The sequence below is a fragment of the Ranitomeya imitator genome, chromosome 2 (genome assembly GCF_032444005.1).
Source record: "Ranitomeya imitator isolate aRanImi1 chromosome 2, aRanImi1.pri, whole genome shotgun sequence".
NCBI classification, from domain to species: domain Eukaryota; kingdom Metazoa; phylum Chordata; class Amphibia; order Anura; family Dendrobatidae; genus Ranitomeya; species Ranitomeya imitator.
In genome coordinates, this window is record NC_091283.1 from 129,618,287 (window position 1) to 129,644,731 (window position 26,445).

The window sequence follows — 26,445 nt, forward strand, 5'->3', positions numbered from 1 at the left end:
CTATGTCTCCAGTGCTGAGAACCTTTAGAAATGTACATGCAAATGTGTGAATTATGTTAGCAGTCATTTTATAAGCTGTTCTTTCACAGGATCCATACTTCAGCCTTAATGAGCCTTTAGAGAGGACCCGTCACCTCTCTTGACATGTCTGTATTAGTAAATATTTATGTTCCCCATAATATAATAATTCCAGGAATTCTTTCCATAGAACTCTGTGTTCCAATGGGTGCTGCTAGTTGGTTGGGGTGGGGGGGGGGGGGTGTCCCTGCACTGTGATATTGTCCAATCAGTTATGACAATTTCAAACTGTTTGACACACCCTTTTAACAAAGGAAATGGCAACGCCCAGTTGTCCAATTTATTCATAAATTTCCAGGTGAAATTACAGAGGAACTGGTCACATGATGTCTAACTCCGCATGACCGCTAAGCATAGTGACCGGCTGCAGCTGACCATACCGTGACATCATTGCTCGCGCCACGTCAACAAAGACCTGCTTTCCAATATATGAAGAATATCATTTGTTTTAAAGGGGTTGTCTGGTCTTAAGCTACAAGTCTGCAGTCACTCTATGTAACTAACCGCAAACCTGTGCATCTTCATATCGCTCACACTGCAGTGGCTGTGTGACCGCGAGTATGTGATTCACCTACATGGATTAACGTGCCAACCTAAAATGCGACCGGAAGTATGTAAATTGCATACTTGCGGTCACATTGCTGCCCATTTCCAGCGATGAAGAATCCTCCCAGTGCACGATGTGACAATTCTCAAGTTTGCAGTCACATAGAGACTTGTCATTTAAGACTGGACAACCCCTTTAATTGTAATACCCTTTTAATTCCGACCTCTATCTTTACAGCGCAATAGCATTTTTACAATACCACAAACTTGAATCCGGATAAATAAACAAAATAATTTGCAGGACGTTACACACACAGTCATGTAATTATCACCAAGTCATGCAATATTGCTTATAAAATGAATAGCACATAAAATACAGCAAAGTCAGACACACCTGTGAACATTTCTCAGCTATGTCCCTGCCGATTACAGCCCTGTGACGGCTCTGCCAATATCTGCACTTAGTAAAAAAGTGAGCAGTAAATCTGCGCTGAAAGCATGCTTTATAGCCCACTATACAGATAAATTGTTTAAAAATCCGGCATGGTTTTCACCCTATTGATCTCCTAATTTTTCACCGGTTTATACCAGGTGAAAGGAAAGAGGCTCTCTGCTGCTGCAGTGAAAAATGACAGAGGCAGGAAGCTGGCCATTCATCTGATTTGTGTTTGTTTCTGCTGGAGTTATAAATGTAATGTTAGCTTCCCAGCTGGGACAGATACATTGCTACTGGCAAAGTGAGTGCTTTATTATCAGCCTGCTAACAGCAAGGCAAGAAAAGAATACACAATGGCTCTAATATAAGGCTACCCAAGCAACAACTGGCAAACCCCATACTATACCGATAGCCACAGATTCTACAGGAAGAAGGCATCTAACATTGTGACAAACTTTTTTGTAAATGCACACATCTCTCCAATGTTGGATCAGTACCCACAGCATCTATTGTCAGTAAAGGTCAGGGGTGCACAACCTTTGTTGGTCCAAGGGCCACATTGCCATCCGGGGCAGCACTAAAAATAAAAGGGGTATTACCTTCTGTGACATTTGGGGCATATCGAAAGTATGTACCAAGGGGTATTACCTCCTGTGACATTTGGGGCATATCGAAAGTATGTACCAAGGGGTATTACCTCCTGTGACATTTGGGGCATATCGAAAGTATGTACCATAATGTCAGGTAGGTACAAATTCTACTTACAGGACTCAATCAGACTAATTGTCACTGCCCGTCTCTGCCTACATGTACACGTACAAACCGTGCACGTTTCCAGCAGCACGGAACACGTACTGAGATTATGCCCAGTGCGCAGGGATGTCTTCTCTTTACGACTGTGATGCTGCAATGTAGAAAGTATTACATTGCATTGATAAAGCCTGGAGCGTTCTATCCATGCACCAAGCTCTGATTAATATCCCCTGATGTGTCCTTGTGAGCATCAGCCCCGGGGTCCACAAAGAGAAAGAGAGAGGGCAATCGAATTAGAAAGGGGTGAGCGGAAGGACAATTCCACTTCAGGAATACAGAACAAGACAAGGCCAAGAAAAGCTCCTCTGGTGTGCTGGATCCCGGGTAAACTCGACACCCTTCACACGTGTGGAGAGAAGCACGGGAGTACGGAAGAACCGAGAATGAAGATGTAACAGGGAATGAGGCCGCCTCAAATATTAACAGAAGACAGACAGCATCTTTAGCATCACTTCACAGTTTACAGGAGGTGACGAACCAGGTACGGATCTGGATGCTTGTAAATTAGGAATCTGGGCACAAAGCAGCGGGTTTTCCTATCAATGTAAAAATACACATTGAAGGGAATTTACATGATTCATTATTATTAGACATGTGTAAATAAGATTAATGAAACCCATAAATAGGCTCCTAAAATTCTACCAAAATTTGGTGCTTTGACCTCACCGCCGTCTATGTGAAAACCCACCCCCCACTATCACTAACACTACAAGACTGCACATTCCCCAGGGACATCACATGGCTTCTCCATATACAGTAGGTCGCCAAGGGTTTGTGTCCTGAAAAACCCTATGGAAGTAAACGCATCCCTACATGCTCTCTCCAGTGCAATAACCCGGACTGATTTCTATCCACTACAGTACTGACCACTTCTTCACTTTCTTTTCACTTTTCCACGGTCGCGTTACAGGAGCAATACATTTTTTTAATTTTTTTTGTCCACATAGTCAAAATCAGGGTTTTTTTTTCCCAGGATGAGCTGCATTTCTCAGTGGCATCATTTTGGGGTTCATAACATTTATTAACAAACTTTTATTTACTCTTCATAGGAAGAAATATAAACTAAACTTTATTCTGTGGGTTAGGGCAAATATGACGATACCAAAATGATATGGTTTTATATATTTATTGCTTTTGTGCAATCAATACACTTTTAGAAAAAAAATCATTTGTTATGGGGTCATCATGCTCTGAGAGCCATGAGTTTCACAAGATTTTCTTAACGGAGCTGAATGAGGGCTTATTTTTCTGTAATTTTCATTGGTGACATTTTCATGTACCGTATATGCGACTTTTTGATCACTTTTTTATTACTTTTTGGGAGGCAAAATTATTAAAAAAAAAAACAAAAACAGCAATTGTATTTTTTCTATTTTTAAAAAAAATATCAAAGATCATTCGGAATAATTGACATGTTATCTTTATTCGGGAGTTCAACACGATAATGGCAATACTAAATCACTTTAGGCTGGGTTTTCTTTTTATGGTCACCATATTTTGACACACCTAACCTTTTTATTTTTCTGTAGAAAGAACTGTATGAGTCTTGTTTTTACTTGTGCCCCTTTTTGCTACATACAATACTACTTTCTGATCTCTATTTATGTTCTTGTACTAGGCATAAACTAAAAACTTTAAATATGGAATTCACTGGATCACTGGACCTCAATGATCCGGATAAGGGAGGATTCCCAGGGATGGAATTTGCTCCTACCCATCTGTTACAGTGTGTTATATCTTGTTGATTTGCCATAAATGCTTTATCAGCTTTTTTATGATACAAAGAATAATGATAATGCGACAAACATGAAGTTCTGGGCTGCTGCTATTTTTTTTTACATTATCTCTGCATTCATTTCTTGTCAAAAATAATATTTAATATAGTTGCTTTACATTTTCATTTAATTTCCAAAATAAACTTCCAATACATTTGTTAAAGTTCAACAAGAACATGACACATTACATTACTTTCTTATAAAATTCGCACTAACACCCTAACGCTGCAGGAGCACACTGCCAAAAAAAATCAGCCCAGAAAAGTCATTTAGCTTTCTGTACAACCACAGAAGCAATCAGCAGAAATCTTGGCAAATCCAGTGACACACAGGATCTCAGTGCACGGGCCAAATTTTATGCAAAAGGCAGAAAAGGCTTTGGCGCCACTATTATCACAACTACAAGGAACAACGGTTTAAGAAAAAGCAATGTTTAATTATGGTACTGCCAAAGCGTAGAAGATTTACTCATAAAAGCAGTTTTAGTTGACGAGGAAGAATAAAAAGCTTCTACAATTAGAATTTCCTTCCATTTGCCCAAAATCAGCTTGCATTGCTTACACTCACTGTCAATGGGACTGTGGGAGACAGTCAAGTACAGCACTCCATTTCACAGGGTCATTTACACTCATTGTCTATGGAACTGTGGGAGACAGTCAAGTACAGCGCTCCATTTCACAGGGTCATTTATACTCATTGTCTATGGAACTGTGGGAGACAGTCAAGTACAGCGCTCCATTTTACGGGGTCATTTATACTCATTGTCTATGGAACTGTGGGAGACAGTCAAGTACAGCGCTCCATTTCAAAGGGTCATTTTAGAATCCTGTTCTCAAGCTGGGATAACACTTTTAAAGGGAACCTGTATGTGAATAAATCGGATTTGCCCAGATAGAAGAAAACTTGTGCAAACACAATCATACTAGGTGAAATGTATCCATATACCTGGGGTGGCCAAAGCGAGGATATACCAGCATGGTAGTACTACACTAAGTAACTTCTCAGATCCGGTAATAATAATAATAAAAATAATAATAATAATAATGTGTTAACATTTTTATGGCAACCTAAGGCTACTTTCACACATCAGTTTTTTTTGCATTAGCCACAATCCGGCGAATGGTGGAAAAACCGGATTCGGCGCAGATTGTGAAAAACTGATGCGACGGATCCGTTTTTTTCAATGGATCTGGCTAGCATATCTAGATTATTGGATAAAAAAATCTGGAGCATGCTCAGTTTAAAAAAACGGAATCCGGCGCCAGAATCTGTCATTTTCCGGATCCTGCACCTTCCGGCTCCCATAGGCTTCCATTCTAGCAAACAGCCGGAAGCTCCAGATTCAGCGCTTCCGGCTTTTTAGGCGGACAAAAAACGTTGCTATAAACGTTTTTTTCCACAAACCGGAAACGGCAGATTTGCCGGATCCGGCGAAAACAGGACGAAACGCAATGTCATCCGGCGCAATGCGGCACTAATGCAAGTCTATGGGATAAAAACTGGATCCAGCGGATCCATTTTTTTTAAAATTTAGCCGGCTTTTGCCTGACAGCGAAAACCTGATGTGTGAAAGTAGCCTAAAACACAAGGCTAAGGACATATTCATACTGAACCTAAATAAGAAACTCCTTCAAAAGAACAGGAAGCATGAGACTAGTATTAAATGTAGTGTCCAGTGTAAGGCCGGCTTCACACTCAGCGTATGAAAATACGGTCCGTATATTACGGCCGTAATACGCTGAAATGTCCCGAAAATAGTGGTCCGTAGCTCCTCCGTAGGCAGGGTGTGTCAGCGTTTTTTGCGCATGGCATCCTCCGTATGTAATCCGTATGGCATCCGTACTGCGTGGTTTTCTCGCAGGCTTGCAAAACCAACATACCGCTATAGAAATGATCCATGTGTCCCAAAAAGAAAAAAATATATATATATATACACTGTATATATATATATATATATATATATATATATATATATATATATATATATGTCAGTAGACACATATATGTATATATATTACTATTTTTTCCAGCGCTATACAGCTTGAAAGCCGGTAATTCAATTACCGGCTTTTTCTTTCTCCTTCCTAAAACCCGACATGATTTGAGACATGGTTTACATACAGTAAACCATGTCTTCTCTCCATTTTTTTTGCAGATTCCACACTACTAATGTCAGTAGAGTGTATCTGCAAAATTTGGCCGTTCTAGCTCTTAAAATAAAGGGTTAAATGGCGGAAAAAATTGGCGTGGGCTCCCGCGCAATTTTCTCCGCCAGAGTAGTAAAGCCAGTGACTGAGGGCAGATATTAATAGCCTGGAGAGGGTCCATGGTTATTGGCCCCCCCCTGGCTAAAAATATCTGCCCCCAGCCACCCCAGAAAAGGCACATCTGGAAGATGCGCCTATTCTGGCACTTGGCCACTCTCTTCCCATTCCCGTGTAGCGGTGGGATATGGGGTAATGAAGGGTTAATGCCACCTTGCTATTGTAAGGTGACATTAAGCCTAATTAATAATGGAGAGGCGTCAATTATGACACCTATCCATTATTAATCCAATTGTAGTAAAGGGTTAAATAAAACAAACACATTATTTAAAATTATTTTAATGAAATAAAAACAATGGTTGTTGGAGTATTTTATTCTACGCCCAATCCAGTCACTGAAGACCCTCGTTCTGTTACAAAAAAACATAATAAACCAACAATATACTTACCCTCCACAGATCTGTAACGTCCAACGATGTAAATCCTTCTGAAGGGGTTAAAACATTTTGCAGCAAGGAGCTTTGCTAATGCAATGCTACTCCTCGCTGCAAAACCCCGGGGAATGAGTCTAAATATAGATCAATGAGCTATATTTAGCTTCATTTGCGGTGAGGCGCCCTCTGCTGGATGTTCATAGATCGTGGGAACTTTCCTAGAAAGCCTGGGAGCTTTCTAGGAAAGTTCCCACGATCTAGGAACAGCCAGCAGAGGGCGCCTCACCGCAAATGAAGCTAAATATAGCTCATTGATCTATATTTAGACTCATTCCCCGGGGTTTTGCAGCGAGGAGTAGCATTGCATTAGCAAAGCTCCTTGCTGCAAAATGTTTTAACCCCTTCAGAAGGATTTACATCGTTGGACGTTACAGATCTGCGGAGGGTAAGTATATTGTTGGTTTATTATGTTTTTTCTTTCACAGAACGAGGGTCTTCAGTGACTGGATTGGGCGTAGAATAAAATACTCCAACAACCATTGTTTTTATTTCATTAAAATAATTTTAAATAATGTGTTTGTGTTTTATTTAACCCTTTACTACAATTGGATTAATAATGGATAGGTGTCATAATTGACGCCTCTCCATTATTAATTAGGCTTAATGTCACCTTACAATAGCAAGGTGGCATTAACCCTTCATTACCCCATATCCCACCGCTACACGGGAATGGGAAGAGAGTGGCCAAGTGCCAGAATAGGCGCATCTTCCAGATGTGCCTTTTCTGGGGTGGCTGGGGCAGATATTTTTAGCCAGGGGGGGGGCAATAACCATGGACCCTCTCCAGGCTATTAATATCTGCCCTCAGTCACTGGCTTTACTACTCTGGCGGAGAAAATTGCGCGGGAGCCCACGGCAATTTTTTCCGCCATTTAACCCTTTATTTTAAGAGCTAGAACGGCCAAATTTTGCAGATACACACTACTGACATTAGTAGTGTGGAATCTACAAAAAAAATGGAGAGAAGACATGGTTTACTGTATGTAAACCATGTCTCAAATCATGTCGGGTTTTAGGAAGGAGAAAGAAAAAGCCGGTAATTGAATTACCGGCTTTCAAGCTGTATAGCGCTGGAATAAATATCTAATATATAATTGCCTAGAATACTACTTCCTGCAATTTGTGCCAACTTCCTGTCCGGAGCTAATGTCCGGAGCTAATGTCCGGAGCTAATGTCCGGAGATAAGTGACGTCAACAGTGTCCAGTGTCTGATTGGTTGCCGCCTGCTGCGAGCGACCAATCAGAAACGTGCCGTACTGTGACACACTCCGCCCGCCATTTTGGTGTGATTTTTGAATTTTTACCTCACAGCAAGTTTCTACTGCGTGGAGGTGGGCCCAGTGACGTTGCTCTTCAAGCTCCTGCCGAATTTCGTCAAAAAAATGATAATACCATTTACCAAAACTATATATATTTAGTTGTGAAGTGGTTCAGTGACATTTTCACACCAATTTTGAACTTTTGTTTGGTGTTTTCTCCATATACTGCCTATTATTTTTGTTCTTTCTTACTATTATTTATTAATTGTATTATTCTTACATTTGAATAAATAAAGTATATATGGATTCTAGACTCCCGATTCTTTAGAATCGGGCTGCCATCTAGTTAATATATATACATATATGTGTCTCACTGACATATATATATATATATATATACCTATTCTATGTGTACACATTTATTCTACCTATTCTATTCTGTCAGTGTGATTTTACTGTACACCGCACTGAATTACCGGCTTTTCTCTCTAACAGCGCTGCGTATTTCTCGCAAGTCACACTGCTTGTCCGTGTGTAATCCGTATTTTTCACGCTTCCATAGACTTTCATTGGCGTATTTCTTTTGCGCAGTACGGTGACAAACGCAGCATGCTGCGATTTTGTACGGCCGTAGAAAGCCGTATAATACTGATCAGTAAAATACGGCAGATAGGAGCAGAGGCATAGAGAATAATTGTGCCGTATTTTTTGCGAGTTTTACGGACGTAGTTTCTGCGCTCTTACGTCCGTAAAACTCGCAAGTGTGAAGCCGGCCTAAGGATTGCAAGATTTAACACAGTGTGGAAACTGAAAAAACATCAACTTTTAACAAAAAAATACAATGAACATAAAAACTTGATTTAAATATTCTGATTATACAGTTCCTTAAGCATCAGTTGAATAAAGTTTTATATAAAGATAAAAAAAGAATTTAAAAAGGTGACAAAACTTTTTTTCCCCCATAAAATGTTTGTTTTTTTGTGGCCCAAAAAAAATGGAAAAAAAAAAAGTACATACCCAGTAATTAACAACACTACAACTGCTTTGTACAATAGGAATAAACAAAGTATTTAACCCCTTTCATAACCATGTTAGGGCTTTTTTTTTCATGGGACAATTTGTACTTTTGAATGGCACCATCCATTTTATCATGCAAGTTAATGGAAACCGGGAAAAAATTGCAAAGTGCGGCAAAATATTGAAATAAAAGGGCAATTCTGCAATTTTTTTTATTTATTTTTATGTACAACATTAAAGTTAAAAAAATGAAGTGGCAATATGATTCTCCAGGTCTGTATGATTGTGGCCATACCAAACATGTGAAGGTTTTTTCATTGAGGTGGTGGAAAAAAAAAATCTGAAATTTGTAAAAAAAAAAATTTGCTTGTGGCTTCATTTTCCGAGATCCAAAGCGTTTTAAATTTTTGATGGACAGAGCTATGAAACGGCTTGTTTTTTTTTGTCCTGTAGGCCAACACTTTTATGGATATCATCTTGCTGTACATACAATGTTCTGATAAACTCTTATTGCATTTCTCTTGCACTGTTGCAGCCAGGGATGTGGAGTTGGAAACCAAGCCACCGACTCCGACTCCTCAACTTCCCTGACTTCTGACTCCGTCTCCAAAGCACTGATCACTATTGAGCATGTACAGATTCATCTCATCTACGACTCCACAGCACTGGTCACTACTGAGCATGTACATAAAGTGCAGCACAGATTCATCTCATCTACAACACCACATCACTGATCACTACTGAGCATGAACATAAAGTGCAGCACAGACTCGTCTCAACTAAAAGCCCAGATCCTTAGATCAGGAACAGAACAGACCTTAAAGGGACACTGTCACCTGAATTTGGAGGGAACAATCTTCAGCCATGGAGGCGGGGTTTTTGGGTGTTTGATTCACCCTTTCCTTACCCGCTGGCTGCATGCTGACTGCAATATTGGATTGAAGTTCATTCTCTGTCCTCCATAGTACACGCCTGCGCAAGGCAAGATTGCCTTGTGCAGGCATGTACTACGGAGGACAGAGAATGAACTTCAATCCAATATTGCAGCCAGCATGCAGCCAGCGAGTAAGGAAAGGGTGAATCAAACACCCAAAAACCCCGCCTCCATGGCTGAAGATTGTTCCCTCCAAATTCAGGTGACAGTGTCCCTTTAATAGAACATTTAATAAATTCCCCATATTATTATGAAAACTACTGTACCCAGTCTATTTTATACCAACTCCACCAAAATGGACACCGACTGACTCTGACTCCACAGCCCTAGTTGCAGCAGTCAAAAAAAACACAATTCAGACGTTTTGATCTTTCTTTCTCGTTATACTGTTTATCAATCAGATTAATTCATTTTGTATTTTGATGGATTGGATTGATCTTGGTTTTTAATGCAGGTGATAATTCCCACTTACATTTTTTTTAATATTTTAAAAAATTTATTTTTACTCTTAAAGGGAACCTGTCACCAGGTTTGGCCGATAAGAGATACGGCCATCACCTTTCAGTCACGAATTGTGACTGATGGCAAAAAACTGATGTGTAAAAGAGGCCTAAAGGCAGAGAATGGTTGAATAACACAGCCATCATCTGCCAGCAAAGATACGGACTCCTATGTTAGTAAGGGGTTAATGGAAACAATCACAATTGTAAAAGAAAAACTAATTAACCATAGCGATGTCAAAAAATTGCTTTTGTTCATACTCCCTCCCAAAAAGAATAAAAGCTAATCAACAATTGTCATTTGTCCCAAATTGCCAAATTGTCATTTGTACCCCAAAAAGGTGCTAAAGAAGAGTTCAACATGTCCCATAAAAAATAAGTCCTCTAGCAATGGCTCTTGAAATATGGCTACATGAAAAACAAGGGGTTTATTTAAAAAAAAATTATAAACGTAGCAGGGCTGTGGAGTCGGAGCCCATTTTGGTGGAGTCGGAGCCCATTTTGGTGGAGTCGGTGTCATGGAAATTGAAGAGCCGGAGTCGGAGTTTTGGCTTACCGACTCCGGGGCCCTAAAATATAGTATCACAATAATCCTAACAACCCACAATCCTATCCACCCATCCTTCCAAAACTGTTTTAATTAGAGAAAACATAGATGGATCCCTGCCATCCCCAGTTTATTTGAGATTGAGGCACAAAGGGAGGTGAGTCTTTATTATAGAGGTTACCTTGTCGTTGACAGATGGGCTCAGATACTTTGATCAAAATCTGGGCTAAGAATCTCTCGTCTTTACGAGTGCAGTAATATAATGTTTACACAGCGCTGTTACATTTGTTTGCATATATACCACAGAATAAATCTAAATGTCATTTATACTGCACAGAGAATGCCCTTAAAACAGAACCCAAAAAAACTGTCATTGTATTCATGTTTTTTTCCATTTCCTCTAAAAACCAAATGAATAAAAAATATCTGTTCCCTAAATTAATGTAATTAAAAATACAACTCAACCCACAAAAAAACAAAAAACAGCAAGCCGTTATACGACTACATCGATGTACAAATAGAAAAGTTATGAGATAAAAGCAAAAGTCTATAGAAATAGCAAACAATGTTAGGGATCACTGATGACACAATGAACATACAGGGGATGCTCCGTCATACAGGAAACAGCTTGTCTAAAAGCAAGATAAATATTTTTATTGATACTGTTGTATCTCTCTGCAGTTATGATAAAACATGCAAGCACAAGAATGGCAATAAGAAATACAAAACTACGCCATCTGGGACAAGCAGTCCATAATTTCATAGACGTAGCGCCTTGACCAGTTCCCGCAGGCATTTAATACGTGCTAAAATTTACATCTAGTATAAAAGGATAAAACAAGGTAATAGCAGAAGCTTGGGCCAAAACATAGAACATAAAAATAACTCGCTTTTTATTTCAACATTTAACGAAACAAATGTCCTCCTACTACATGCCAAGAAACCTTTATATTTATTCCAGGCCATCAAAGTTCCTTGTGAAGGCTGGAAATCCAGAGAATGAAGGTCAGATAGCGGGTTATAGCAAAATAAAAGAAAACTAATGGTTCTAGCTGACCTCAACACTAACTCGCCAACTCGGGCAGAGCCGTTCGGTACACTAAGTATTTTAAAAAAAATCTAGAAGACACAAAGAAAATGATAACCTTTTCATACTGTCAGTCCCAGTAAGATGCCTTAAAAAAATAGGCAAGGTAATCAATCTCAGAAATGGTGGGGACACCAGTAAACATGACAGCCAGTTCTTGTAAGATGCCATACAATGCCATCGTCAACCTCAAAAATGGGGAAAACCAGAAAATATGACTGTAAAAAAAACAAACCACAAGATCAGTAAACCCTACAAGTCATGTAAAACCCTTCAAGACCAGTAAAACCCTACAAATCATGTATCATCAACCACAGAAATGGGGAACACAAGCAATCAAGAGAGACAGTGAAATACAATACAATGCCAGACAACATCATAATCATTCTCAGAAATGGGGAAAACCAGAAAACACGACTGTAAAAAAAAAACACACCAAGGCCAGTAAACCCTACAAGTCATGTAAAACCCTTCAAATCATGCATCAACAACCCCAGAAATGGGGGACACTGGTAGTCAGGAGAGATAAACATCAGGCAACACCATCAATCTCAAAAATGAAGAAAACAAAAAACATAACTCTAAGAAATCCTACAAGACCAGGCAAGATCATAAACCTCAGAAATGGGGACTCTGGTTAACAAGACAGACAGTGAGATGACATAGAAGACCAAGAAGAATCACCCCACGTACAAACGGGAAGACACTAGCATTCAAGAGTATGTAAGATGCCATAACAGATAAAACTTCCGAGGTAATAACTGTATCATTGGGCAAATCTAATTATTATATTGGAATTATATGTTACCAGATCTGATTATTAAATGAAATCAGTAGAAAATAGATTAATTTATATCTGTCAACTAACATTTTCTGAAATTCCACATTTTTTGTCCCTTTTACTACATGTCATCTCCTTGCTTTACTGGTAATTAAATATCTGATTCACTGTTTATAAAATTTCAGACTATCAACTGTTTTTTTAGACTTTTCTGCACAAGTTGAAAATGCCCCAAAGTAACCAAGGATCCTTTGGTAACCTTGACGCAATAATAGGTATACTTCTCACAAAATTAGAAGATCATCAAAAAGTTAATTTATTTCAGTTCTTCAATACAAAAAGTGTTTATTTCAAGTGTTTATTTCTGTTAACGTCGATGATTATGGCTTAGAGTCAATGAAACCCCAAAAGTCATTATCTCAGTGAATTAGAATACTTTATACCAGCAGCTTGAAAAATGATTTTAAAATCAGATAAGTTGGCCTACTGAAATGTATGTTCAGTAAATGCACTCAATACTTGGTCGGACTCCTTTTGTATCAATTACTGCATAAATGTGGTGTGGCATGGAGGCGATCAGCCTGTGGCACTGCTGAGGTATTATGGAAGCCCAGGTTGCTCTCATAGCAGCCTTAGTAACATATTAACATAGTAACATAGTTAGTAAGGCCGAAAAAAGACATTTGTCCATCCAGTTCAGCCTATATTCCATCATAATAAATCCCCAGATCTACGTCCTTCTACAGAACCTAATAATTGTATGATACAATATTGTTCTGCTCCAGGAAGACATCCAGGCCTCTCTTGAACCCCTCGACTGAGTTCGCCATCACCACCTCCTCAGGCAAGCAATTCCAGATTCTCACTGCCCTAACAGTAAAGAATCCTCTTCTATGTTGGTGGAAAAACCTTCTCTCCTCCAGACGCAAAGAATGCCCCCTTGTGCCCGTCACCTTCCTTGGTATAAACAGATCCTCAGCGAGATATTTGTATTGTCCCCTTATATACTTATACATGGTTATTAGATCGCCCCTCAGTCGTCTTTTTTCTAGACTAAATAATCCTAATTTCGCTAATCTATCTGGGTATTGTAGTTCTCCCATCCCCATTATTAATTTTGTTGCCCTCCTTTGTACTCTCTCTAGTTCCATTATATCCTTCCTGAGCACCGGTGCCCAAAACTGGACACAGTACTCCATGTGCGGTCTAACTAGGGATTTGTACAGAGGCAGTATAATGCTCTCATCATGTGTATCCAGACCTCTTTTAATGCACCCCATGATCCTGTTTGCCTTGGCAGCTGCTGCCTGGCACTGGCTGCTCCAGGTAAGTTTATCATTAACGAGGATCCCCAAGTCCTTCTCCCTGTCAGATTTACCCAGTGGTTTCCCGTTCAGTGTGTAATGGTGATATTGATTCCTTCTTCCCATGTGTATAACCTTACATTTATCATTGTTAAAGCCTTCAGCTCATCTGCATTGTTGGGTCCGGTGTCTCTCATCTTCCTCTTGAAAATACCCCATAGATTCTCTATGGAGTTAAGGTCAGGCGAGTTTGCTGGCCAATCAAGCACAGTGATACTGTTGTTTGTAAACCAGGTATTGGTACTTTTGGCAGTGTGGACAGGTGCTAAGTCCTGCTGGAGAATGAAATTTCCATCTCCATAAAGCTTGTCAGCAGAAAGAAGCATGAAGTGCTCTAAAATTTCCTGGTAGACAGCTGCGCTGACTTTGGTCATAATAAAACACAGTGGACCTACATCAGCAGATGACATGGCTCCCTAAACCATCAGTGATTGTGGAAACTTCACACTAGACCTCAAGCAGCTTGGATTGTGGCCTTTCCACTCTTTTTCCAGACTCTGGCACTTTGATTTCCAAATGAAATGCAAAATTTACTTTAATCTGAAAACAACACCTTGAACCACTGAGCAACAGTCCAGTTCTTTTTCTCCTTGGCCCAGGTAAGACACTTCTGGCGTTGTCTATTGGTCATGAGTGGCATGACACAAGGAATGGGACACTTGTAGCCCATGTCCTGGATACGTCTGTGTGTGGTGGCTCTTGAAGCAATGACTCCAGCAGCAGCTCACTCCTTGTGAATCTCCACCAAAAAAATGTAATGGCCTTTTCTTAACAATCATTTTAAGGCTAGGGTTATCCCTGCTGCTGTGCACCTTTTTCTACCACACTTTTTCCTTTCACTCAACTTTTATTATTATTATTATTATTATACATTTTTATAGCGCCATTTATTTAATGGCGCTTTACATGTGAAAAGGTGGCAAATATAGACAAATATATTAAACATGAGCAAAAACCAAGGCACACAGGTACATAAGGAGGGAGGACCCTGCCCGCGCGGGCTCACCGTCTGCAGGGGATGGGTGAGGATACTCACTTTTTGATGACATTCTAATTTTGTGAGAAGCACCTGTAGCACTAGACAGCAGATCTGGAGTTCGTTACATGCTAACAGAGAGGGTTTTTTCCCCAAATAACATTTTTGAGTATGCATATATCTAGGTGTCCTGCATAGATTGGCAATAGGGCCTCAGAGATGCTTCCTCTGGTGTTCTGGCCCATAGCACATAAGTCCAATACTCGTTCTCCGGCACAAACAAATTCTGATACTTGACTTGGCTTTCCCTAACACCACCAGCCAGGTCATCCACAGAAACACGTCATATAAGCCTTCACCCAACTAGTACGTATTTCCAGTTCCAGGATTTTTCCACCATAAAATCAGTATAAATTCCTGGACTGAGCAGAATTACAATTTCAGCAGTGACCTACAGTGTAGGGCAAGAGGTGTGTTATTCTGTATATCCAGACAGGGTTTGTCTCAGAACTATAACACAAGCCCAGACCTTTTTTTATTGATCCTAAAGGGAAATCTTAGGTATAAACAAAGAGAGAAACCACACAGCTGCCGTTCTCAATCTAAACCCCACAGTGTTATTTTGCTATTGTTGCAAGGACATAGACTACAGTTAACTGAAACAGGACTCCGGGGACTACTTAGCAGCCAAACTCCATTAGCAATGTCAAACTGTACTTTGGAGGTTGTAATACCTTTTAATGGGTTGAACATATAAGTAAAGCAAGATAATCTGCAGTAAAAGATTCCAGATCTTACTGAATATTAACCCCATTTAATTTAAATGTCTTTTATGCCCATGATAATTCGGGAAGACCACAGACTTGTGATAATTATATAGACATACTTTATATCAGGGAAGGACAAAATACTGTACACTCTAGGACCCAACTAGACCATTAAAATAGCCAAATGGGCTTTCACATGACCTTATAAAAATAATTATTATTTAAAGAAAACTAAAAATAGGTCTCCATGATTTACACTAATAAAATGTGTACACTTACAAAATGAATCTATGCAATACAGATATTTCCCGGTAAAATTAAAAAGACGGTAAATATAACAACCATCGTCAGATACATCTTGCATAGTATGGGACAAACGAAAGGGAAAGGCCAGTAACGCAAAGAACATTCTGGTGGGATTAGCCTACTGGTCCTGTATTCTATACCTGCAAATGTAGAGAAGGTCAAAGCAAAGGGGCAGGAAGAGTTCAACTAGAAGAAGCTTCCATGATTAAGGGATTGTGCCTGATCCAGTTATTGATCTTCCTAACGCTTCACTTTCCATGGAATCAGTTCAGTGATGTTCACAATTAAAATGAACAAGTATATAATTAAAATAATTTTAAAAAAAGTTTTATCTTCAGAAGTGCGCCATTCCTCTATCTCAGCTTCCTGCTTGCTTGGCGGCTCTTGGAGATGGACAGTTCAGATCAGCGGCATGTTTGCACTGCTAGTCCGAACTGAGCACTCACCGATGCTGCAGGAGGATAGGACGAGTGGAGGAACACTAAATCTGGCCAGAATATATGCTCCAACCAGCTTTAAATCAATGCTTACAAGCTCCATTAAAAAGCGCTTGTAAGCACTGCCTCTGTTCTGCCATGCATCTACACAGCGGTGGTGGTTGGTAACCTAGACAATGAGAATTAAACAAAGTTAAAAATCCCTCCCAATCTTGTGAATGGAGAGGATTTTTCATAAGATTACAACTGAAAAGTTGCTTGTTTTTGCAAGCAATTTGCAATTTTAACCACTGATGTTGAGAAAGCCCATTTAAACAAAGAGAAATAATGGGTTGACGATATATTACACCATCACAATATCTATGATCTTGACCTGAGTCATGGATCAAAATCACCCATATAAATCTATGAGCTCATGAAAATCACCGATTACACACTTTATTACCTGTGTGCAGTTGGTGTGTTACCCATGACGAACACTGTAATAGATTAAAGTTTTGAAGTTTATTTACTTTTTTCATACAAGAAAATCACTGATGGTGAAAATCTTACACTAATAAAATTCTGATCCAAAACACCAACCAAACACCAAACGCCAAGACCACAAAAATCACTGACATCTGAATGAAGCCTTAGGGTATTTGACATTTTTTTTCAAATATCAACAATCCCTTTAAGGTTGGTCTTCCATTACTGGGGTACATTTTTTCCAAACTGGGGAAAGACATTTTACTACTTATTTATTCAACCCATTTCATCATGTGTTCAAGGGGGTGGCCCGGGCTGAAACTAACAATTATTTTAATCCTAAATATCTGACTATTTAATGTAATAATCTAATATCTTTACTAATATACTTTAATAAAAAATTCCCTATGGTTGCCTCACTACTCTGTTATATTTATTTTTTACCTACTTCCTGTTTGATGACGATTGATTTGAGAACCTCCAGTGCATGCTGGGACACGCAAACAAGATGTCACAAGGGGGCAGAGACCGCAATCTTTGCCATCATCTTGAAACAAAGCGTCACCAGAGTTAAAGCTGATCTCTGCTCGTTGGGATTTCTCCTTACAATGCACGCTGACAGTGCGCTCTCTTGCTGGCTCATTACTTCTCATCAGAGTTGGCAAGGGAGTGCACTGTCACTGTGCATTAAAAAGAATATTGCACAGTGGTAAGGTCCTTCTAAGCATACTTTGGAATTGACAAGCAACACATGCTCAGTAGAGCAGGGACAAGCCCCTGAGATGTGCATCATCGATGACGCTTCAGGCTGCAGCCTTTTTCCCCTGATGACGTATCATTTTGAGAATCCCAGCATGCATCGGTGGTTCTTAATGAAACGTCTTCAAACAATAAGTAGGTTAAATAAAAAATAGAGTAGTGAGGGAATGATAGGTAGTTTTTAGTATATTAGAAAAGAGATGATATTATTACAATAAACAGACATTTAGGATTTAAATGCTAGTTTCGGACCACCCGTAAAACCAATTCATGGGTTCACAATGGTAAATGAGACAATGGTTTACAAGACATTTGATGGTTTCAGGGCTAGACACATGCTCACATGGTACATCCATGAGACTATGCATGCAGTGTGTAATACGTACAATACATTATATGAATGTAGTCTTGCACTGATTATCTGACCCAGATCTGGATTTTCAGGATGACGCTCCTGTATAACGGTGTAAAGCAGCACAGAGCCGCACACGCTTTCAACGGAATGTGTTAAGTACATTATCAGCAGGAGAAACGTCCTGAGAACACAATTACTAGACACCTGGCAAGATGCTTGTACCCCTCAGAATAATGCCCCCAGAGCCCTCACATGGCCCGACATTTAGTATTCAGTGTATCAAGTAAGGATGTCTATGAATTGTTACTAATCTGATAGTTATCATACTTGTAAACCAAATGGGAGGTTTCATCCAACAGGACACACGGAATGAGATCCTAAAGTGGAAGCGGAACAGACTTGTGCTGAAAGTGGTCAATAAATGCCTGTCCAGAAAACTCTGAAATCCTAGGGTGGAGAATTTCTCACTGGGTATTACTTAGTAAATAACAATAATAAGAGAGCTGCATAACAATACTGACATTTCCTCAACATTTTGTATTTCATATGCAAAAACATTGTCTATGGAACATCATCCAGCTGCTGGCAAGAAAGATGACACATAATGCTTGCAGAATATTCGGCAGCAGCCCCTATGGGTTTGCCATCTACCGTACATTTAAAGCTCCACATATTTCTGTCTCTAATCAATCTACTCATTTTATTGATGGTTTGGATCCTCCTGAAAATAAAATCACTATATTGTACAGATCTTCTGGCATGTTGGGGAGGTATTCTGGAAGACCATCCACGTGGACTCCGACCAAATGCTGGAATGAATGTGCCACAGCTCCCCACTGACATCAGCGTTAGGAGCTTCATGGTCCAAATGATTTCAACGAAAGTGCTATGAGGATACATCTATCCTGACTTATCCAGGCTTAGTTGAAGAAACATGGTACTCAGATACCGTTGTCTTAAAGAGGTTTCAAGGATATGTTTTTTTCTAAGGGTGTAAAACAGGCAGGTAATTGCTAAGTCCTACCTGCCTGTTTAACCTGGCGCCTGATCAGAGCGGTCACTGACCGTTCATGCTAGCGATACAGCTGCCCAACGTCATGGCTTTTGTTCTTCTGGGCTTTTCTCTCGATGGGGCGTGACTGACGATGTCATGCTGGTTGATAGACGTCTCTCCTTAGTTAAGCAGCCAGATGTCAATCAGCATGACGACAGTCACGCCATGTCAACAGAGCAGAGCGGATGAGACGCTGCTGCCCTGTCCAGATGACGTCAGCGGACGAGATGCTGCTGCCCTGTCCAGATGACGTCAGCGGATGAGACTCTGCTGCCCTGTCCAGATGACGTCAGCGGATGAAATGCTGCTGCCCTGTCCAGATTACGTCAGCGGATGAGATGCTGCTGCCCTGTCCAGATTACGTCAGCGGATGAGATGCTGCTGCCCTGTCCAGATGACGTCAGTGGATGAGATGCTGCTGCCCTGTCCAGATGACATCAGCGGATGAGATGCTGCTGCCCTGTCCAGATTACGTCAGCGGATGAGATGCTGCTGCCCTGTCCAGATGACGTCAGTGGATGAGATGCTGCTGCCCTGTCCAGATGACGTCAGTGGAAGCCTCTGAATTGTGCTTGAAATGCCGTTTTTGCGCAACTGAAAGCTGCACAAAAATATGCAACTAATGTCATTTTTACACCAATCCTGGACAACAACGCCAACTTCTTGAAAAGCGAGCAAAACTGTGGAAGAATGAGGCATGGCCTAGCAAACCAGGTAAATTCATCATAATTCATGCCACAAAAGTGTTGTAAATTATGACTAAGTGTTCGCTAACCCCAGACTTTACATTATTGAAAGATGTACCAAATTTATTAAAGAGGCATATGCTTAATATTGACTTTGGCGCATCCAACTTCAGCGCTCACTTCATTAAGAGGAGCTGCTGTGAAATAACTGTCATATAGGAGCTGTTGTGGAATAACCCCCATCCGACACAACACATGTATGGCGCTATGCAGTGCAGCTCTATTCAATATGTTTACATCCAGCCACAACTGGACCTTATAACATCTGATCGATGGAGGTGCAAGTCTCTGACCCTCACCTATCAGATACTGATGACCTATTCTACGGACCCCATTCAACTGCACTTCTAGAATGCAAAGTTCTTTGCTGCCTTATATACTGGAAGGCGTAGGGTACGTTCATACATCCTGCATGTATATTACAAAAGGATCAATGGTAAAAATCTGGGGTGTACGACGCTCTTGCAATCAAACAGTAGATGGTACAAATACAAATCACCAATATTAGTTCTGAAAAGATAGTAACCCACTAAGGCATAATGAAATGTGTCTTCTCTCAGGAGTCTGCAGAATGGTAAATTCAGCTCTGGGCTACACTACGTGATGATATCTACATATACTCTAAAGTAGTGTTCAAAAAATGGACATATCCTTTAGTGATGAGAAATAAGAACCTGATACTGTGCCAATATTGTGCATCCCATAGATTTCATGTCACCTCCAAGATCTGCCTGGCATTAGCCGTCTAGGACATTGCCAGTGCAATCAATATAATGATCATCATTCATCTGAGGACTAATCCTGCTGCATTCACCTTGGTAGTGGATTGGTGGTGAAATTATGATCTACCTTAAATATAAATGCAAGAGAAGGTCCAGGAAGCCAATGCGTCCGCACAGAATAATAGGTCATGTTTTTAGCGTTGGGGTGGAGTATCACAGTTCTTGTTCACAATGCGACATGATTGGACTCCTGAAAGGCATCCGACGTGGTTGCTCCCTTCAATCACCTGAACCATCATATATTTCATTGATGCTTATTGTAATATTAAAAGGCATTGCTTCCTGTGTGACCATTGTATGATTGATGTTATGTATGTTCAAGTATTGTAAATTACAGCAATTAATACAGAAAAACTACTATGAACACAAAACAGAATATTACAAAAAAAATGAAAAACATACTGTAATACTAATACAATATTATGGGAAATAAAAGCTGGGGTGAAGTCAGATGACAATTCATTACAATACACATAATTACTGTATATAGTGGGGTAATCACTCGGCCTCCTTTAATGTAGCCATTGTGTATACCACTTGTCCATGGATCGACCACAGTAAACAAATCACAACTGGGTTTTGGAGTGTAAGCATCTAGAAACCGATTTACACAAGGACTTTGCTCATTTCATACAAGCACATGGAACAGTCAGAATTGTGTACATCTGGTTTACAGCTGAAGAGGGCCAATGACCACGGCAAACAATCTGCCACATGCCCACTGGATACATAGAGAACAAGAAAATGCAGAGAATTCAGGAAACCTTAGTAGGTTTATCCCATTGATACCGTATGTCCTTTATCATCAACACAACCGTCTCACCTTTAGAAAAAGCAGATGAATAAAGAGCTTATTCCAAAATCTACCTTTTGGACGGTGCAATATTTCTGAGATTAGAGGTGTTCCCTAAACCTGCAGTCCTATATAAAACCAGAAGGAAAGATTACAATCAACTCATCCCTGCTATACCTGACACACCTGGCACTGCTACATAGCCAAAGGGCAGGTAAAACCCTATAGTAATTGCCCGCTATGATTCCATAGCGTAGGTTCAATGCTTATCACAGATAATATTTTATGATTTTCCAGGTAAAGCCCCCACACCATGTAAACGGGTTAAGCTCGAAATCCACAGACGCAAGGAATCTGATGCTGTAACTGAATGTTCCCGGTGGAGATTTCCATTACTCTTGACACAGATGGTTAATTGTATTAGCAACCAATTTTTTTTTTTCTGGTATTCTTTCCAAGCAGTCGTTCACATATGCGATTATTTGCCAGCTACCTCGTTAATATGTAAATGATAGCTACCCCATGTTTCTATTTTGGCATTATTTGTACTTGTGAAATATCATTTTTGCCCAGTAAATCGCTGCATGGTTGTAGCCGCTCCAGAGAAATTCATTACGACAAATTGTAGGCAGAGCATATAAGGAAGGGAGACATCAGAACGTGGAAGGAAGGAGAGGGAACAGCAATGGCCTTTGGCAAAGACAAAATCCACTTGTATCACACATTACCGCTCGGATATCACAAGCGCTAAGAGCAACACATTATGCACAAAATGAGAGTTGTAAGATGGGTGTTGCGTGGTGCTGTTTAGCAAACCTCTGCGCTCAATCACTCTCTGCTTGACGTACACATCAGTCCTCTAGTAAACATGACCATGTTCTGCAGGAAATCTGCTGAGCATGACTGCATGCCTCCCATGCCACTCAATCTACCAAGAGGACGCTGTGATGAGCTGCTTACATAGTGGCCCAGGGGTCCGATGTGGCCCCAAAATCTACACACCGCATCATTGTACCAGCAGAAATGACTGCATGTGAGCCAATAGCAAACAATAAACATTAAATACATAATATTGACAGAAAACGCAAACACAACTTCAATAAAACAAAAAATATATGTTGCAAAGGTGATAAAGGGTTTAAAGAGCAAGTACTGTATATAGACAGATCTCCGGAGAGCAGGAGCCATTGTGCCTGGGAATTTGCTGCCGGTCTCTAACTTTCTACCGATGTGTCTATGAAACTTCCACTAATGAATTCTTATTGCCCCCGACGTCTACATCTGTAATGCCCCCCGGGGTGTACTATATTATTAGATATCTTTCTACCCATAATTTATCATTGACAATGTATAGCAAAGTATTGGTAATTATTGCATCTAGGCCTTCTACGATCCACAGTCATTGGTGACTGTGTAGAAAATGATGTTATTAATTCTATACCCAAGCACCGGATGCCAGGGTACCAGGCGCTTCCTGCAGAACAGGCCACACAACAGGGACTTTACAGCAGATAAACTTTGCAAGAAATACATTGAAGTGGGCACCTTTCCATCACCCCAATAAATGACAGGGATGCCAGGCCAAGTACGTAGGTCAATAGGAGCCCTGAATAATGGACATTACTACGGCCACGGGCTGTAATTACTGAGTGAAGTGGCGGCGTCCTCTCATTATCTCTGGGTCGGTTATTCCGTAGAGATGATCCGCTGATGGTGAATTATGCATGCTCATAGCAACGATTACAGTGGCTGCCCACCCTCCGCAAATAAGCCTGGATGTTCCCTAGGAAAGTCACCGGCAGCGGGAGAATGTCAGGCAGATAAAGTAAATGTCAGGCTGAGCACATGAGCAGGGGGTGCTGCACTCTGGAGCAGGGGGTGCTGAGCACAGGAGCAGGGGGTGCTGAGCACAGGAGCAGGGGGTGCTGAGCACAGGAGCAGGGGGTGCTGCACTCTGGAGCAGGGGGTGCTGAGCACAGGAGCAGGGGGTGCTGAGCACATGAGCAGGGGGTGCTGCACTCTGGAGCAGGGGGTGCTGAGCACAGGAGCAGGGGGTGCTGAGCACAGGAGCAGGGGGTGCTGCACTCTGGAGCAGGGGGTGCTGAGCACAGGAGCAGGGGGTGCTGAGCACAGGAGCAGGGGGTGCTGAGCACAGGAGCAGGGGGTGCTGCACTCTGGAGCAGGGGGTGCTGAGCACAGGAGCAGGGGGTGCTGAGCACAGGAGCAGGGGGTGCTGAGCACAGGAGCAGGGGGTGCTGCACTCTGGAGCAGGGGGTGCTGAGCACAGGAGCAGGGGGTGCTGAGCACATGAGCAGGGGGTGCGGAGCACATGAGCAGGGGGTGCTGAGCACATGAGCAGGGGGTGCTGAGCACATGAGCAGGGGGTGCTGGGCACATGAGCAGGGGGTGCTGAGCACATGAGCAGGGGGTGCTAGGCACATGAGCAGGGGGTGCTGGGCACATGAGCAGGGGGTGCTGAGCACATGAGCAGGGGGTGCTGAGCACAGGAGCAGGGGGTGCTGAGCACATGAGCAGGGGGTGCAGAGCACATGAGCAGGGGGTGCTGAGCACATGAGCAGGGGGTGCTGAGCACAGGAGCAGGGGGTGCTGAGCACATGAGCAGGGGGTGCGGAGCACATGAGCAGGGGGTGCTGAGCACATGAGCAGGGGGTGCTGTCCTCTGGAGCAGGGGGTGCTGAGCACATGAGCAGGGGGTGCGGAGCACATGAGCAGGGGGTGCTGAGCACATGAGCAGGGGGTGCTGAGCACAGGAGCAGGGGGTGCTGCACTCTGGAGCAGGGGGTGCTGAGCACATGAGCAGGGGGTGCGGAGCACATGAGCAGGGGGTGCTGAGCACATGAGCAGGGGGTGCTGTCCTCTGGAGCAGGGGGTGCTGCCCAGGGGGTGCTGAGCACATGAGCAGGGGGTGCTGTCCTCTGGAGCAGCGGGTGCTGCCCTCTGTAGAAAGGGCTTTTTAGGAAATTGCGAGCGTGGCCCTTGCCATTGGTTGGCTCCATAGGAGGCGCATGGCAGCCCTGACGCTGGCATACTGTGCCCTGGATTCAGAAACAACTGCACCAAATGGGCTCTAAGTTACAGTACATCCCATAATAGAGAGGCGGGCAGGCTGGTGGCCATGTAATGGGGCTGCTCCTTGGCTGTACCCATGGATCATCACACAATGCTAGATACATGGGGCCTGCCCACCTCCTCTGGTCCCACAGGCCTCGCACACAGCTGGCACTCACCTACAAGCTGGCAGCTGCACATGCCTGGCACCGGGCGGTGTGCCCTCTCTCCTCTGGCCGGGTCCCCTCCGGAGCTGGTACATGCAGGATGGCTGCCGGTCCTGGAGCAGCGCGTTCCTCCCCAGCGATGCCCCCGTCACCTGTGAGTGCCCCCCGGCGGGCTCAGTGCGCGCCCCCCAGCCCTCTGCAGCAGTCAGTGTGGCACACAGGCTGGCAGCCCCGGTTGCAGCAGGTGGATGCTCCTCCCTGTCTCTGCTCCTCCTGCAGGATGCTGCATCCTCCCCAGCGCGTACAGCCTTTGTGCATCACCCTGGAGGAGGAGGGCTGACGGGCCGGAGACCCCGGGCGCTCACGAGTCCTGACGAGCCGGAGCGGGCATCCAGGAGGGCAGCACCTTCCTCTCACTCTCGTCATGCGGTGCCCGGCGCTGCCATTGTTTCCTCCAGGACGGGCGAGAGCGCGCGGCGACCTGTCATAAAGGGCGCGCACCCGGCTGGCGGGGACGTGCAGAAAGAGGGGGCTCCGACACGTGGCCGCGCAGCGGAGGGGATGCTGGGGGGCGGGGAGGGAGCGAGCTGCACATGGTTAACCCTTGTGATGGCAGAAGATGCCAGTGCTGGTGTATGCCCGGTGTCAATACATTACCAGAGGACCATGTCTGCTGTGATATCAGTCGGGGGCACCCCATATTATCAGGGGGTCTGCTATATACGCCCACCAAGACACCCAGAGGAACAGGGTGGCACAAGGCAGTATTACCTGTAGTATATGGCCAGTTGGAGGCGCTACAGGTGGCACTGCCCGCCTGACCATGGTGACAAGTGCGGCCTTCATTGAAGCTTATGCAAAAGCTCCAACTGGGCCCCAATTATTACAAGCCTTGGGCTATTCATACAGGCCAAAAGGACTTTATGGGCCCCCTAGGCTCCAGGGCCCGAGTGCGATTTCAACCTCTGCACCTATTGTAGTTACGCCCCTGACTGCCAGTGATCCAATGTGCATGAGAAGGAAGGACGGGCACGTTGGGCGCCGTAATGGCCAATATGAGGGGCGGCCGGCATATGGTAGCGTTTACATAGGCGCCCCACAGGCTGCTGTTTGCCACCATATTCTCAGCTCGCTGCGATGCTTCTAGTCCAGAGCTCGGCTGCCCATCCTCTCCACAATGGCTTCCACCAACTTCCTTATGGCTCCATGTCAGATGGGGAGCGGATACTCACACGTAGGCTGTGGGCACCATATTACAGATCCAGACGCTTCTGTTATGTGCCCAAATAGTTGACACCACTAACTACAAGGCATGAGAGGAGTTTGTACCCCATTACAGCCACTGCAGGCACTATCACCTTATCATTTCTATAATCAACTGAGCCAATAATATGCATAGGGACGACCATTTATGTTTCACTTAAAGGGGTTGCTTTAGCATCATTTTTCAGGAGAGCACTGTGCCCCTGACTCTGTTTCCTGCTTACTGATTGATTGATGGTTCTGACAAGTACCGTGTTTCCCCGAAAGTAAGACCCTGTCTTACATTAATTTTAACCCAAAAAGTCCCACCCTGTCTTACTTTCGGGGGAGGTCTTACATTAGCTGAAAAAAAAAATGACAATTTCTTTTTAACCAATAAATTAACATTTATTAACATACCATACCATAACAGTGCCGTATCCCACTGCACACAGCCCCATACCCCATAACAGTGCCGTATCCCACTGCACACAGCCCCATACCCGATAACAGTGCCGTATCCCACTGCACACAGCCCCATACCCCATAACAGTGCCGTATCCCACTGCACACAGCCCCATACCCGATAACAGTGCCGTATCCCACTGCACACAGCCCCATACCCCAT

The 26,445-nt window shown here is 42.7% G+C and overlaps 1 protein-coding gene across 1 annotated transcript in view; it reads right to left on the reverse strand.

The window, feature by feature from the left end:
* Positions 1-25,085, reverse strand: part of NEXMIF (neurite extension and migration factor) — a 463,735-nt gene extending 438,650 nt beyond the window's left edge. Inside the window, exon 1 of the mRNA XM_069747231.1 lies at positions 24,588-25,085. The gene's annotated coding sequence lies outside the window, so the exon portion shown is untranslated. The remainder of the gene's footprint in view (positions 1-24,587) is intronic.
* Between the last annotated feature and the right edge of the window lie 1,360 nt (positions 25,086-26,445).